Source organism: Crotalus tigris, unplaced genomic scaffold, assembly GCF_016545835.1.
Source record: "Crotalus tigris isolate CLP2741 ecotype Arizona unplaced genomic scaffold, ASM1654583v1 scf7180000023617.9722795, whole genome shotgun sequence".
NCBI lineage: Eukaryota > Metazoa > Chordata > Lepidosauria > Squamata > Viperidae > Crotalus > Crotalus tigris.
The window spans coordinates 5,916,302-5,933,931 of record NW_024100081.1 but is presented as its reverse complement, the minus strand read 5'-3'; the positions used below and the strand labels follow the sequence as shown (position 1 = coordinate 5,933,931).

Genomic DNA, 17,630 nt, shown 5'->3' with positions numbered 1-17,630 from the left:
AAAACAACGGATGGAAACTAATCAAGGAGAGAAGCAACTTGGAATTAAGGAGAAACAACAGTGAGGACAATTAACCAACTTGCCTTCAGATGTTGTGGGTGCTTCATCACTCAAGGTTTTTAAGAAGAGACTGGGCAGCCACTTGTCTGAAATGATATAGGAACTCCTACTTGAGCAGGGGGCTGGAGTAGAAGACCCCCAAGGTCTCTTCCAGTCTATTCTGATGGATAATCTGGGCCTTACAGTCCTTGTTTCAACAGTTGATAGTCTTCAAACCAAAGAAAAGTTACATTACACTAGCATAATTAAATCATTTGCAGAATATTGAAATCAGTGCCATGGGAAGCTTGAAAGTTAGAGGATACTATGATAAAGATGACTTGTGCTGATTGCCGAAAAAGGATATCTACAGGAAATGAAGAGGACACGGAAGCATGATAATTGAATATATAAAGCCAGGGATGTATATAATGAAGAAGTTTTTTTTAAAAAAATCAAGATAGTAGCCACCACCATGCAATCAAAGCCCCATCACTTTCTTTTTTTTTAATGTGTATCATGTTTAACATTGCACCCGCTTTTTAAATGAGCTTTGATTGCACGGTGGCAGCTGTCACTTTGTCTTTTCTGGCCCATCTGTAAACACCTCTGCATGATGCTCTACCATTAACGTTTGTTTCCCTGCTCTAGTAATTATTCTTATTCACATTGCATTAAAAGAGGCAGTTAAGGAATGAGCTACTGTATGTGTTGACTGGTCTTACCAAATACACAAGAAGCTGTTGTAAAGGTTAACTCATGGTAGCAGACATTATTCAACTATCTTCAGGGGCTCCAGAACTTTCCCTTGAATCAAACCAATACTATCTCTCAAATCTATGCCAAGCCAAATTTATTTAAGTCGGTTTAATATAAAGGAACATCCAATATTATAAATATATATTACTTGGACACAGGAGAAATGGTCTAAAGAATTCATTCTTTGTATGCTGTTTCATTGTTAAACTGACAACCAGCAAAAGATGCCTTATTTTGTATGATACTGCGGTATTATGTAAAATTATGTAAGAAAATATTGTGAATGTTTCAAACTTTTCAAATTCCAGAGCCTCTCAATAGACGTGCCTTCATTTTGATTTGCTTGAGCATCTTTTTGGGTCACTGCCTGGAAAAATTATGATCAATATTGAGTTGACATGAGTGGCACAAAGATATCTAGTTAGAAAAAACGCTAAATACTAGAGGAGGGAAAATGGAGGGAAGAAGTGCTTTGAATTTAGCAGGAGAATGGCAGGAGTCTGTTCTTCATTCAGGTAGCATGACTTTTTCAGACTTTGCTCTGGCCTGAAAAAAAAGATGTTGTTTTAAGGAATCCTCTCAGCAAAACTGACCCAGTTCTGAAACTTTAGAAAAATAAATAAGGGAGAGGTAGTTTATTTCCAGTTGTGTGAGTCCAAAGCATTTCTTTCAAATAATATTTAAAGCATGCAGAACCTTCTAAATATCAAAATATATTCTTGCTTCATTTATAAACCACCCAGATTTTCCAATCATGATCAGAATAGTGTTCCTCAAAATTTAATTCTAATGTTCTCCTTTACTCAAGGACCTTAATTCTAGTAGAATAAAGACAAATTAACATCCATCTTGATTTAATAGTCTGATAGATTTCTATTGCTAAAATGGACTATTATAATCCAAGTTTGGCCTTCAGCATCAAAGATCCTAAATAATTACTACATGATGGTCATAAACATTTCTCTGAACTTGAGCCTGTCTATTGAAATACAGCCAGTCTTAATTTAAGAACTCCATCTGATTGCAAATCTGCAACCTTTAACAAATGATTATGCTGGCTAATTATTTAAACTCGACACATTTGCGATTCAATCTGCCTTTTTTATTTTAAGCACATAGAGTTTTCAGGTATTCTTCCTCCAGCTTCTAAGAATATTTCTAATACAGCTGATAAGTCAGAAAGCTTTTACCTGTTACTTCTACAAACAATTATTCCAGAAATCAGTCGGCATGCTAACATTTTGGAGCCATTTATTCTAAATAATTTCCAAAAGGCAAAACCGATGCAACAATTAATCTATTTGCAAAGTACATTTGTACAAATTTCTGTGTTATTATCCAAATTAGCTATTAAGAAAATATATTATTTTAATACAAGGGAAGAATGCATGTGTGTATCCATTTTAGCAATTAAAAAAAGCTAACTGAATAAAATGGCCTCCCTTCAAAAGGATTATACTGCATATTTTTAAAAGGAGACAGAGCAACAGAACACCTCAATAATACTCACTGCCATTTCCAGACATGTTATATAAATAGTGCCATGATACTGTTTAATCACTAGATGGCATAGGGCTCAATTATATCTTGGTTCTATTCTATTCTATTCTATTCTATTCTATTCTATTCTATTCTATTCTATTCTATTCTTCCTAATAAAGTTATTTTCTTAGTTGATCTACTATACATTAGATGGTATACAGAGTTAAACATCATGATATCTCTGCCTTTAACAGTTGCTGAAAAAATATCAAGATCGCTTAGGGACTGCTCATGCACATTTTAACAAAAAATTACTATAAATATCTCAGATACCGTACTATAATTGTAAATAATTTGTCTAAGAAATATTTATTAGGTTTTTAAAAAACAAGAGATGAAATTTCTCCCTCTAATCTTTCTGACTGCCATTCTCACTTTCATACTTATTGATGAATTAAAATGAAACCACCACCACCGCCATCACCCGGAATTATCAGTTTTGCTACTGAAAATGGGGAGAAAAATTCCCTAATCTAATGCAAACTAAGGACAGCCCAATTTTGCTAACACCATCTGCCCCAGAGTTGCCAGGTTAACAACCTTGAAAGCTGTTCAAGCCGTGATGATTTCTGCTTAGCTGCTGCTTTTGATAATGAATCCAGATAAAGAAACAATGGCCTAAGGGTCTTTCTAAACGTGTTAGTGAGTAAACTCAAAATCAGACAATTTATTTGTCTTCCTCTTAAGGCACATTGCAATCAAGCATTATTTATTTGCTATCAGCCACAGAATTGAATATAAGAATGTTGTACAAGTGCCAACTAGATTTTTTTTTAAAAAAATGTGAAATGCCATTAAGCAGTTTACAAATATTACTGCTTTAGCTTTTTAGCTGTTTGCTGACATTCTTGATTGAGAGACCTTTCCTTACTTTGCTTGCTTGATATGGATAGCGTGGGACTAGCTTCATGCCGCAGAATATGCATGCCGAATGAAATAAACATAATAGAGCAGTTAAAGAACGTCACTTTTTTAAAAAGAGAGAAAATAATAATAATTAGGAAATCCCATTTAGACAGAAAGCCCAAATACCTCATCTAGCTGTAATCTAACTAAAGGAATGAATGGCATGTAATGTAGGATACACAGTATTCTGTTGCATAAAGCTGCTCTCACATCAGCCCAGCTCAAAAGGAAACAGGGGCTTTAAATAAAAACAAATACGTGGCAGTTGTTGAGATTTGATCTGATGTCATTTCATTTTGGTGCTCTTAGGTGTGCAGAAGAGGCAGACTGGTTAAAAAGGAGTCAATACTGGTGACCCAGGTAGGAGACCCGGAAAAAAAAAATCGAACTGCTGTGTGATGAAAACTGCGGAAGATGATCTTTTGAGTGAGAATGTCTCTGCATCTGCTGACCCATGTGCTAAAAGAACCAAACAGCTAAATCTAGAAGAACAAACCAGAAGGGGGCATATGCTACAATCAAGAAAGCAAAGGGAAATACTGTATATAGCTAGCACTCGGTGGTATTTTGTTTATTCATACTAAAGAAAGTGCCTTGCAAATATGGAGAGAACTATTTCAGTGAAAGAACAGGACCTTGCGATTTCCCCTCATTTTACAATTGTATATTAAAAAGTCTTAATCAGGACATACTGTATAGTATACAAATTCAATACAAACAGTAAGAGACTTGGACCAGCAAGGTGTAAAATTGTCCCTGGTAACTACAACTTGTTTTTGCTCCATAAACTGAGATTTACACCAGAATTGTTTTTCTTTTCCGCCTCGGTTAAAACAAATCTAGCCTGAGTTTTGTTCAAAAAGATTTATAAGATTTCAGTCTTAGAAAGCAAACCAGGGAAAGAAAAAGATCTCCATATCAGGCTCGTAATTCTTTCTTTCTTTCTTTCTTTCTTTCTTTCTTTCTTTCTTTCTTTCTTTCTTTCTTTCTTCCTTTCTTCCTTTTCTTTCCTCTTTCTTGTAATTGTTTCTCTTGTTGGAGCAATTTTATATCAAAACCAAATGCTTAGAGATAGAAATACAGAACTTTTAGATGAGAAGCACTTAACAAGTCAACAAGAGGCATGCTGATTCAAAACAAAAGAAAAATCACAAGCCAGAGGTTTACAAAGTATCTGTCCCCTGCCAATCAAGTTATGTATTGCAAGAGATATGATTTGCAGAATGAGTTCAACATTGACTCAGACAGACTTTAATTAGAAATGGGACCTCTTGTCATTTTTTATTTATTTACTTATTTATTTGGACAATCTAGGGCAGTGTTTCCCAAACTTGACAATTTTAAGGCATGTGGACTTCAACTCCCAGAATTCCACAGCCAGCGTTGCTGGCTGTGGAATTCTGGGAGTTGAAGTCCACATGCCTTAAAATTGTCAAGTTTGGGAAACACTGATCTAGGGCATTTTTCAGACATAGCCATGACTTGTAAAGCTCTATCTATCTCAGCCATTGTGGTTGCATTGTGACTGCATTCAGGCAGAGTGCAAAGGAACACTTCATTTAAACTGAAATGGGGAAAAACATTCTACAAGTATATTATGTTCTATGCTTACAGAATAATATTATAAATACAAAAATAACTGCAAGGAAAGGATGAAAGATCTGTTTTAAAAGGAATTGTTGCTTTGTTTACAGAGATCATGGAGGGAACTCTTAACAGGGATAAATTCTATGATGCATAATGCACAGCAGGACAAACAAATGTGACAACTGAGTATTCTTATAAAGACTTATGAGTCTGTGGTCTTGCAAATTTGGTCACATAAAAGATGAATATATTTCAAAGTTGATGAAGGACAATTTAACAATGGAGTGATAGTGATGATGATGATATATTTGATTTGATTTCAGCACCTCCCAAGTCCAAAATGACCCTGGGCAGTTCACAATAAAAAGAAAAGGTAGAAATACAATCAGGTGAATAAAAATTCAGCAAAGAAAATATACAAGATTGAAAATACTAAATGTCACAATTCTGAATTAAAGTGTATTTATTATATTAGAGCAAAATAGAATATAATCTGATAAATAAATGCAACCAATCAACAAATCAATAGATTTCACCATTCTCCAGAAAACCTCTATCAATGCACTATATATTCATTTTTTTCTCTTTGCACACATATTATGTTACATAACACCATTCTCATAGAAATCTATATTCCTCCTCGAAATTTTGTGAATTTTTGTCCCACCATTTTTTTCCCCTTTATCCCTCCTAATAGATTATCTTTCACACAAGGTAAAGGTCTATTCCTTATACTAATTGGTATTCTGACTATAAATCCTGCTGGCACATCTGTTCTCTTTAACTCAAATGTTTCACAGCAATAATTCATGGTCCATTCCACAATCTGTACCTGAAAGTATTCTGGCTGGCTTTCTACAACTTCTTTTTCCTATTATACAACCAATTCTATCCTGATGCTATCCAGCTGATATTATGCAGCTGTAGAGTCTATGTTATGCTACTTGAACAGATATAGTATTGAACAAAGAATTCTCCTACAAATTAACACACCTTCTCTATAATGTCCTTACCCAATGCATATCTTCCAGTAATTCCAAGTACTTCAATTTCTTCAACTTCCACATTACAATGCTCTTTCTAAATGTTGTGCTTGCAATTGATGCAAAATTTTCACTAAATACCAATTAGCCTTTTCACACTGAAAGAAACCAATGACTTTGTATTAGTTGTTCATTATGATGACATAGATATCTCTTGAGCCCTTAAACTATCTTTGGATATTGCTTTCTCAGTCCTTTTTATTTTAATAAACTTTTATTGTATTTTCTTGGTTTCTTTGAGCTCTCATTTGACAACATTCCAATTAATGTTTAGTAAGTGTTTTATTACCAGTTTAGGGTTAATAAATGTGTTTGGCAAAATTATGGTGAGCTTGATCAAAAAGGTTTTAAATTAAATCATATGTGAGTTGGAGTCAAAAACTCTGAATTAAGTATCTCAAATAATGAGTTACATACTTCAGAAACATGTAAAAATGGTGCTGTAATAAGGCTTATTAAATCATTTAGTGAAACTCAGGAAGTTTATGGCCTTCATTATTAGTGCATTAAGATCCAGTATGTGAAATAAACAACATGAGCTGAAGTCTTGGTATATAAAGTCAAATATGTAGGTATTATAGGGACCAGATAAGATGAGTACCATGACTGAAATATAGCAATAGCACTTAGACCTTTATACCACTCTATAGTGCTTTATAGCACTCTCTGAGTGATTTACAAATGTCAGTATATGGCTCTCAACAATCTGGATCCTCAGATGGAAGGCTGAGCAGATCAGGATTGAACTCCAGACTATGGGCAGAGTTGGCCTGCAATACTGCATTCTAACCACTGTGCCACCAGGATTCCTTTAAACATAGCAGTTGAAGAAAACAATTTGTTTAACAGAAACAGAAACAAAAGAATCTTGGTGTTGCTCCTCATGTTAAGAGCTTTTAATCATCTCAAAAATCTTGGCTACACTTTAAAACATTTGTTAAAATAAAAAATTAACATATATAATAAAAATAATATAATGAATGTATTTAATAATAATGTGGAGAATGTCTTGATTAAAAGTGGAGAACAAATAGTAATTGTGTTCATTTCTATTTTTTTCTGCCCATCTGGCAATATGTGGATGATGATGTTCAAAAGCAATATATGAATCTATGAAAAAGGTATAAAATAGCACTGATTACTATTAACCCATCTATTGGGAGACAAATTATGCCAAAGGTTTTTTTTTCTTGGAAATTCCTGACTTGTCTTATTATTCACTTTTTCTTTCAGAAAATAGAAGAAGATAACTTAATGCTAATAAAGAGAGAAGCCTTTAAAAGTGGAAACAGAAGAAATATTGAGGAAAGTGATATTCTCATGCTGGAGTTGTCAATTTACAGACATCTAAAACTAAATGAAGTGAAAACATATTTCAGATTTCTAAAAAGAAAATTTTAACGAACTTCAAGCAATAATAAATTATCTTATAATCTCAATGTAGTCCTTAACATAGGATATATTCATGTGTTCATTCAGACATATTCTTTGTCTTTCTCCAACAGCACACAGGGAATCTTTTCTGTCATTTAAACATAGTTGGCTTGGAAACTGTACTTAAATAATACTACTTGACAATATTTACTGTTAATTCCTTGGATAAAATGGTGAGATCATTGTGGAACAGTACCAAGTGAGTATGAGTCACTAATGTACTGTGGCTGTAAAAAGACAAATGTTCTTTGAAACTGGATCAACAGTATAGCTTCCAAATAACAGAAGTCATTATTCTACGTCATTCTCCTTTGCTCAAAGTCCATTTTGAATATTGCATCACACTTGAAAAAGGTTTCAGAGAAAGAGGAATAATTCAAAGATGGTCTATGAGAATGATAAACAGACGGGAAACTAATGAGCCAAAATAGAAAGAATAGAGAATTTTTGACAAGGATACCATAGAACTGTTTAGATACTTGAAAGGATGCTAGGTAGAAGGAGGTCAAGATCTCTTCTGTATAATTCTAGAGTGAGGACATAGAATAATACCTTAAAATTACATATAAGGAGATTTCAACCGAATGTTAGAAAAATCTCCCGATCAGTAAGCACAGTTGAATAGTAAAATCAAGGTTGGCTTTCCTGCCCTGAATACATCCAGATAGAAACTAAACAACAATATTTTGGGAATGAGTTAATTTGGATTATCATGTTGACAAAGGGTTTCTATTTAATGCAGTGGTTCTCAACCTGTGGGTCGGGTTTGGGGTTGAACGACCATTTCACAGGGGTCGCCAAACAACGCAGTCTGCCATTTTTTCCCCTTTTCCTTAGCTGTGCTACTCCCTTGTATTCTATTGGCTTTTGAAAGCCAATAGAATGGACTCTCTTGAATAGGGTCTAATTCTATTGGCTTTCAAAAGCCAATAGGAATTGTCCAGGCTGTCTCTGCCCTGCTGAGCCCGCCAAAAGTCCTATTCTGCAAATGGTGCTGCAAGTTGTCTGCAGCGAAAGCGAGCTATCTGGAAGTTTCTACCCCTCCCTGCTGAGCAACTACTAAAAATGTAAGTAAAAGAGGGCCAGGGGTGGGAGGTGGGAGGCCGGTGGGCGCAGGGAGGGTTGCTGGCATGCGTGGGGCCCGGCGGGTGCCCTACCTCCCTTGGGCTGGGCCAGCTGGTGGCCCAGCCGGTGGTCCGCCTGTGCCGTCTCTGCCGCTTGCCAGCTATGCCTCGGCCAGTTCAGGGGGCGGCACCACGCATGCGCAGCGCTCCCGGGCAGGGAAAGTCCTCAACTTACAACCGGTTGGGTAGTCCTCAACTTACGACCAGTTGGGTAGTCCTCGACTTACAACCGGTTGGAGTCGCGGCATTAAAAAGGTTGAGAACCACTGATTTAATGCCTATATGGCCCTTTTGAGTACAATATACTATGACTCAGTAGATACTAACTTTTATCTTGTGGGATAGCTAGACCAAGAGGTTCATGGTCCCTCAATAATTCTGACTGAATCAACCAAAGTCATTCCATTTCCAATTAGATAACTAGATTCCTCTGGAAGATAATCTGATGATTTACCCCCTTTATGAGTTTTTCCTGAAGCATTTGCTACTCAGATATATAGTCAGCTAAATGGGAAGAACAAGAGAACCTTCCACACGTATGCCCTGCCAGTCATCAAATACCTTGCCAATATAGTGACCTGGCCAAAGAAGGACATGGAAGCTCCTCATGATATATGGAAGCTTCCATCCCAATTCCAACATCCAGAGTCTGTACACCAGCCAAAAAAGAATGGGTGGATCTGGTGAGTATTAAAGCCTCTTTCCTGGATGAAACATAGAATATCTAGGAGGATATTGACAAGATGGCACCCAAATATGAACTGCTGAGAGAATGCCAGGGGGAGAAAATCAAGCAGAGGAAGTGCCATGGCAACACAATATCTTACATGGGATGTACCACTGACAGATAGATGAGGTGGCAGATATTAGGAAATCCTACCAATGGGGGGAGGTAGCTACACTTAAAGGCAGCACTGAGGCACTGATCACAAGAACAGGCATTAAGCACTAGAACCATGGAAGGAAGAAGCATTCCTATATAGTAAGGTAATGTAGACTATGCAGAAAGGACATACAGTTCAACAGCATGTAAGATGCAGGCAGGAAGAACATACACTGAATGGCACAACCAAGTAGTTGGCATTGTATACATGAATGGCTGCCCAGTATATGGGCTAAATCCTCCTAAGTCCAGAAGAAAGATTCCAGAGAAGACTGTGGTGAATAATCAGGCTAAGATCCTATGGGGCTGACTTTCATATCCAGATGGACAGGTAGGTGCTGGCCAATTAACCAGATATTGTGGGAGTAAACAAAGAGCAGAAGATATTGGTGGTGATAAATATAATTGTGCTAAGATCCTGCACAGAACCATTAAACCATTAAACTCCCAGGTATTGGTAGTGGATCTGAACTGAGGAAGATGCATACCTTGCATGAGGATAATATTTAAAAATGGTAATAATAAAATAATAAGTAAACAGCCATGCATAAATGATCAATTCAATTGATTGCAACAGCTTTTACAAACAATAAAACAGAATTTTCCATTTATTACACTGATGGGAACATAATAAAACAAACTTAAGATCAATGCTCTTCTAAATTTGGGAATAGTTATTTGATTTAGATAAGTTGCTGGTCTAAAATAAAACTGGTTATTCCTCTTGGAGGAGCCTACAAATCTAATTGCCTTTCTACATCCAAAACATATTGTTTTAAACTATCCATAGCCTTTATGTAATCTATTAGAGTAATATTTCCCGTAAGAGACCATAACTCTGTAATTTTTGGTGAAGTGGTCTTTTCAAAGCTGTTTCAAAATTATCCAAAACAATAAGGGAGGTTCTGATAATATATGACACCCTGGTTATGTTATAAATATTATGTCTATTTAATTATGTATTTTTAGATATGATTTATATGATAATTTTATTGTGCATTAAGCTGCTGCATTGAGCTGCTCAGTGTATTGAAAACTCAAAAGGCATAAAAGCATCTGTAATAAACTATTAATTTCTTTTCTTTTAGGCTTTTTTTCTCTTTTTCCATTTTATTTTTAGTATTTATCTATCTAGTAAGTATATTGTGTCTTACTGAATAGTCTGGAATGGAGTCGGTAGCTTCTTATTCAATTGTTATTGTTTGAACAGGTAGTCCTTGACTTATGATCTGACTTTTAGTGACTGTTTGAAGTTACAATGGACCCCCCCCCCAAAAAAAAAGCTACTTATGAGCCAGTTTTGAAGTTACGATGTCCCCCCTCAGTGGTCAAGAGATTGCATTTTGGATGTTTGGCAAGTGCAGTAGTTCTCAACCTTTTTAATGCCGCGACTCCCAACCAGTCTAAGTCGAGGACTACTCAACCAGTCGTAAGTCAAGGACTACTCAACTGGTGCAGCACCGTTTGCAGAATGGGACTTTTGGCGGGCTCAGCAGGGCAGAGGCAGCCTGGACAATTCCTATTGGCTTTTGAAAGCCAATAGAATTAGACTCTATTCAAGAGAGTTTATTCTATTGGCTTTCAAAAGCCAATAGAATAAAAGAGAGTAGCACAGCTAAGGAAAAGGGGGGAAAAATGGTGGACTGCGTTGTTTGGCGAACCCCGTGAAATGGTCGTTCGACCCCAAATGGGGTCCTGACCCACAGGTTGAGAACCACTGGGCAAGTGGCTCACTTTTATAGCTGTTTGCAGTGTTCCTCAATCACGTGTCCACCATTTTTTATGCTTTTTGCTGGTTTCCAGAACTTACTTCCAGCAAAATTCCAGTTGCAAAAAAAGTCACAAATTTAGATCCAGTCATATGGAGACCTGCTTACCAACTGTAATGACTTACAACCATAATTCCAGACTGAATTCCAGTGATAAGTCCAAGACTATCTATATATTATACTCTTATTAAATATAATAAATACCTAAAAATGAGGTACTAAAATCATCTACAATGCATGTACTCATCAACTTATGACGATTCATTTAGTGACCATTCAAAGTTATAACAGCACTGAAAAAAGTGACTTTAAACTGGTCCACATACAATCAGACATTTGGCAGCTATTGCAACATCCCATGGTCAAAACAATTATGATTTGCAAACTTGCCGGCTGGTTTCTGACAAAGCAAAGTCAATGGAAAGCTGGCAGAAAAGATTGCAAATTGTGATCGCGTCATGACAACCCCAGCAAAAAAAGATCATAACATTGGGTGCCTTGCTTAACAACTGCACCACTTAACAATGAATTATCCAGTCCCAGTTGCAGTCTGAAGTCAAAAGAGTACCCGTGGCTAGGAAACAAATAATAGATGAAAGGAAGGGCATTTCTACACATGGATCAATTGTGAGTTTTTCCAAAGGAGGACCCAAACACAGAAGGATGGGCTCTGTCCAGCCTGTTTCATGCATTTTGGAAGCAGGCAGAGCTCAAGGAGACAAAGGAGACACAATGAATGGCTATCAGTTTGGCAGTAGCTGATTGCCCCGATTTGAACTTTCAGAAAGATGCTTAGAATATCCTGGCCAAAGACCTAGTGGCGAAACAAGTGAATGTTCCCCTGTGCTGATGAACAACGAAAATGATAATGCAATTTTTTTTTACACAGTCAGAGAAAGGAGGCAAAAGCAAATAAAAACTGAAAATGATAAAGTTTTCTCCAGCTTCCCAACAGTGCTATTGTATTAGCGGCCAGAAAGGAACTGAGGGGAAAAGAGAAGCCAGGCCTAGAAATATACCCAGTGTAGGGTGTGCGTCTCACTAAAACACTTCTTAAGTTACCCAAAATTTTCAGTGGTGGCCGTTCGTAGGCACATCTCCATTTATATGAAGCACAAAAATCACAATGAATCTGCAGTATCAGCTTCAAAAGAAGGCAACAAGTTACAAATTAAAGGAAAACTCATAATCAGGCATCTAGCAAAGGGACATTAATTACATTTCAAAAAGCAGCACTCATAATTAATTTTCTTGATGTCCTTACAGATAGGAACAAGCTGAGATGGTGGTTTCACAATGTTTATAAATTACTACATTAATTAACAGTCAATCTTTAGAGAGGAGATGAAGGAACCTTCCTTGACATCATTCAGTATTCTCTAAGGGCAGACAGTATAAGAAAGGATTATGAGTTTATGTTTTATACCTTGAGTTGTCTCATCTTTCTACGTAATGTATCAGATTTGCCCCTTACTATTTTAGCAAATAATTTTCTAACTGAAATTCTCCTTAGCATTTTAATATCATATGTTTTTCAGAAGTAAAAAGACTATTGCATGAAAATAGCCACGGTTGGGCCAAATATCCACTGATGGAATTCAAAAATTATAACAGCGATCAAAGGAGTTTAGATCACAAAGACTGTTAAGTAAGCATACAGAAAATACATTGAGGAAAGAGACTTATTTTTAATTATGTATTAACCTTTTCTTCCATCATAAAACTCCAGATTACAAATAGATTTCCCCCGATACCCCCTTCTATCCAAGTATTGTGAGAATTCAGACTTATGGACCCTCAGCAAGGTGACTGTGCCCTGTGTTCTTAAACCATGCTTTATTATTTGCTTCTTGCTGCAAATAGCCAACTCCCAATTAATATGAAGAAGTTTGGACTAGATTAAGTAATGTAACTACTACAAGAGTTCTATGAGTCACATGCTTCTTCCTTCATTACAACCCCAAAATAAGTTCCACAGTAACATCTGATTTTTTCTCTCGAAAGTTTGAATAGATTGTATAGATTGTAAAGATTTGTCCCCATGGTCATAGGTTCGCATCATCAGATGATTGCAATCTATGACTTTCCCTGCTTGCTTCTCACCAGCAAAATTAATGGGGTAGTCAGCAGGAAGTAGGAAGCCAGTCACATGAGATCTTTGCTAAATGGCCTACGATGATTTATTTAACAATGATGACTGGAGAGTACAGGAACTGCCATCCCTAAGTAGTGCAATCAAATGACATTGCATTTTCTGGTCGCAATTACCATCATTAAGTGAGGACTACCTTTAACTTGAACAATCTAGAACTAATGATGGACCAGAAATAATTGGTAAATACGAAGTTTTTCATCTCAAAGTCCTTGAGAGATAGAAGTTTGGCAGAATCACGTATTAATTTCAGTTGATTGCTGTATCAATATTGTTCACAAATTCTACAATCCCTGAAAACCATCCACATTTTTGTTGTCTACCTACCCTGCCTATCTCTGCAGTGATATCAATCACTTTTCACACTGCTGAAATTTGATCTCCAGAAGCAACAAAATAGATGTGTTATGGATTTCCAGGATTTAACACATCTATTTTGCATTTTAAGATGCCCTACAACATCACAAGAAGCAAAACACATTACCAGACCTCTAGAAGACAATATATATGTTTAAAACAAAGTATGGCCTTCAGATGAGACTTGCCATTCCTTGATATAAATGATGGTGCACAACGCTCCCTTTGAATTTTATTACACAGCAGCTTTAGCTCCAGGTAATCCGCATACATGAAAATAGCTTCCTTGTACAAAATCTGTAAATTCACCTCAAAGATGGAAAGATATTTGTCTTGTTTTCAATTGCATAGTGACACACTCATTGGAAGAATGTCACCACAGCAGCCTTTCTTTATTATATACTCACTGTAGTAGCAAGAAAAATAGATTTGATGAAGCAGAAAGGAAAACCAATTCAAAAGCAAATAAAAAAGAACCTTGCATCTATATATGAAAAGAGTGAAGTCAGTAAGAGCTATGTAATTTATTTTGAGTAATTATTCTAGTTTTAAAATCCAGGTAATTTTTCTTCCTGTTAGAAAGCCTGGAGGCAAAAAACCTTTTGAAATATTGGAGAGGGTAAAATTTAAAAATTAGCTACTGAGCATGAAGTATGCAATAATTGCTCTTCATAACATTTTTATTGCCTCTATATTCTGTGAATTATTGCTCCAAATTCCTCTGTACCATTATGATGAAAAAATGGTATCAATAAAATTGGGTTGATTTATGTTAAGATTTTATCACTTAAGCCCATGAAAATCAGAGGCATGCTAAAGGGAGCCATTTTTTTCATGATATTTCTTTTTCCTTTTTTTCATTCAGAGCAGTAACAACAGTTCCACTCTTCATTTCCTGATGCACTGGTAGGTATCCACCCATACTAACCATTCACACAATCGTGGGCTCAGGCTTTTAGGCAAAACTGTAACTATGACACTAGGATGTCATGCACTAGTTTTCAACTTTTTCTGATTAAAGCAGTTTGGAGAGGAGATAAATGGAGCTACTTCTGAAATATATTGCCCTCTTTTCTTCCATCTGTTCTTCGATGCAACTATGGGATTTTTCTTACGATGGAGAATACTATATGTAAATTAGTATAGATAAAACTAAACAAGGGATTAGTTAAACTGGTAGATATGAGCAAAGCCCACAATATTACAATGTTTTATTTTATTCAGCCCCTGGCTTAGTATGCAGTTTGCTTGCACCACGGCATTTTTACCACTTATATTATGTTTATCATCACTTTGTTATCTGTTTTGTTCATCTGCCTGTTTTATGTAAATCGGCAATATCAAAGTATGTTATCTTGGCTTCTATCAAAAGGGACTAGAAGTGGTAGTTTGTACTTTGCAGAACATTTTATCGTATACAGGGTGTCAAACTCGCAATATCTGAAACCTAGATTACATATTTTATGAAGCTGCAGTCACATAGCATAGTAAGACAATAGCGGTAATCACTACAAATGTCTTAATTTCTATTTCAGAACTGAATTAGGTTGGACATTTTTTAAAGACTAAGCATGTCAGCCAGATCAGAGTACCATTGTTTTTCCTAAATTTAAATTGGGATTCATTCTAAAATTAAATTCTGACATCCAGAGACTGTTTCACTTGAATTGGAGAACAATCCAAATGCTAGCTATCCAGCTGCATGCTACTATCCTACAAGTGGGATTTCCTTTATTTATTGAAAACCTAAAACTATTTTTTCTATGTAAAATAATTCATAAACACAACTGAGCTATATTCTGTTCCTTTTTAAAATAATTTAACAAAAACTGTCCAGAAATTTTTTCCAGAGATACTCATTCATCTGATAAAATAATGAAAAGAAAACCTTTCTTGTGCTACTTATATCCCTTTCCCCCAATCTCCATAGCAATATAATATGCATTAGGCAATGAATATTACAAATTATAGCAAAGGTTAACTATAAAGAATTAGAATATTTCTCCAACAAAATGTCTTTCCTCCAAAGAAAAGAAATAATCATCCAGAATATATGAGGTCCTTTTCCTTCACATCTTAGACTAGTGCTGATATAATTTTATCAAATCTTATCCTTGATCTGTTAATAAAAGAATTCATAATATTTATGATTTTATTTTGATGGATGTGAAAAGGCATTTACAGAAAGCTTCTACCTTGTGACAAAAGTAAAATGGGGTACCCCAAGGATACTTTTCCCAAAGGCAACTGACTTTCTTGATTTGGAAAAGCACCTTTGGGACAACCATGATGTGGATGACCGAGAACCTCCATACACATTTAAAATGGATTACTTTAATACCCAAGCCTAACTTTTCAAAAACTTAATTTTAAAATAGAATTACAGTCTAATACAATTGGGTTATGCATAAATAAATGACAGGTCATAGCTTGTGCTAATTCAACACTTGTTTAATCATGGTTTAACAGATGATCCCTAATGGCTGTTTGCATAACACACAGTCAAAATCAAGGAGATTTTGATACCTTAGCAGTCAGCCTTTCTATAGGATCATGAGATTTGTTTAGAGCAAGTGTATCCAAACTTTTGGTTTGCCTGGGCTACACCGAGTAAAGAGGAATTGTCTTGGGCCACAAATAAAATATATAATATAGTTAATGTATGAAAATGCACATTAGAAGTTTACAATCTTGCAGAGCCATATTACTAGCTAACCAGGACTGCATGTGGCCCATGGGCTGAGGGATGGACATTCCTTCCTAATTCTGCAGGTATTTCAATTTCAAATGCCGTATTGCAAGCATGACACCCTTAACTGGTACTTTGTTTAAAAAATCACCATCAACTACAATCTATTTAATTCTTATTTTCAAAAATATTCTTAAGATAATTTAATCAAGTTAACTCAGCTACCAGTGCATATGAACTGTTCGGTTCAAAAAAAATAGGCATAAAGGTAAAGTGGGTTTTTCTAATCTTTCAATTTTTTTCATTTGCCAGGATTGTCAAATTGTTATTCAACAGAGAGGCACCAGGCCAGAAAGCGGGAGACCGTGAGTTCAAGTCCTACCTCACCCAAAAAGCCAGCTGGGTGATCTTGGGCTAATTTTAACTCTCTCTCAACCCAACCCACCTCACAAGGTTGTTATGGGAAAATAAGAGGAAGGTATGTCAGTTATGTTTACCAGCTTGAGTTATTTGAAAAAATAAAGGTGGCATATAAATAAATATAATTATAATTATACCTAAGAGCTGACATAAATATGCATGCTTTCAGCAATGTGGAGATGGAATAATAATGCAATTTTTAAGCTTAAAATTAGTACATAAATAGAAAAATCTTAATTAAAGAAAAAAACTATATAAAGAACTAGTAAGCTTAATATTTAGCACCTAAAAGATAATATCCAAAGGTATTGCTCTAAGTCCAAAGTTGGTGCTATTTCAATAATATTTAGAATCATATAGAACTGTGATTAAAAGGAACAATGCAAAAAAAAAAATAGTTCATGCATTATTTTCCCCTTACTCCTGTTTTCTTTTAAAGATGTGATATAGAATTATTATGGTTTAGCCTCACAGAATCGTATGTTCATACCAAATTCTGAAGGAAAATGGCAACAAATCTATTTCAACAAACAGAAGCTTTATATACACTTTAAAACAGCATGACTATTTCATAGAAAACTAAGTTATTCCATTTTCTTGTTATGCTACATTATGCCTTCTCCAAAGAAACGTAAGTATCAAATGAGTATACGGTCTCCAGGGTTAACTTAACATGCACGCTATACAGAACCACAACTGAAACACAGTATTTTGTAACTAAAACTGTCTGAACTCACAATAGTGACACTGGTCATAATCTGAATCACAGATGATCTGAACATTCACATTGATTTTAACAGAAGCCACATTAAATTAACCAAAGAAAAGTTTCCAAGAAAATTGTAAGAAATATAAGGTTCTTTAAATATAAAAAGATAAGAAGTCCCATGTTCAATAGAGTTTCCTACTAAAAATGCTGTTTTCAA

The 17,630-nt window shown here is 35.5% G+C and overlaps 1 protein-coding gene across 1 annotated transcript in view; it reads right to left on the bottom strand.

Moving 5' to 3' along the window:
- The window catches only part of AGBL4 (ATP/GTP binding protein like 4), an 891,909-nt gene that overhangs the window by 411,740 nt on the left and 462,539 nt on the right, over positions 1 to 17,630 (bottom strand). The window lies entirely within an intron of this gene.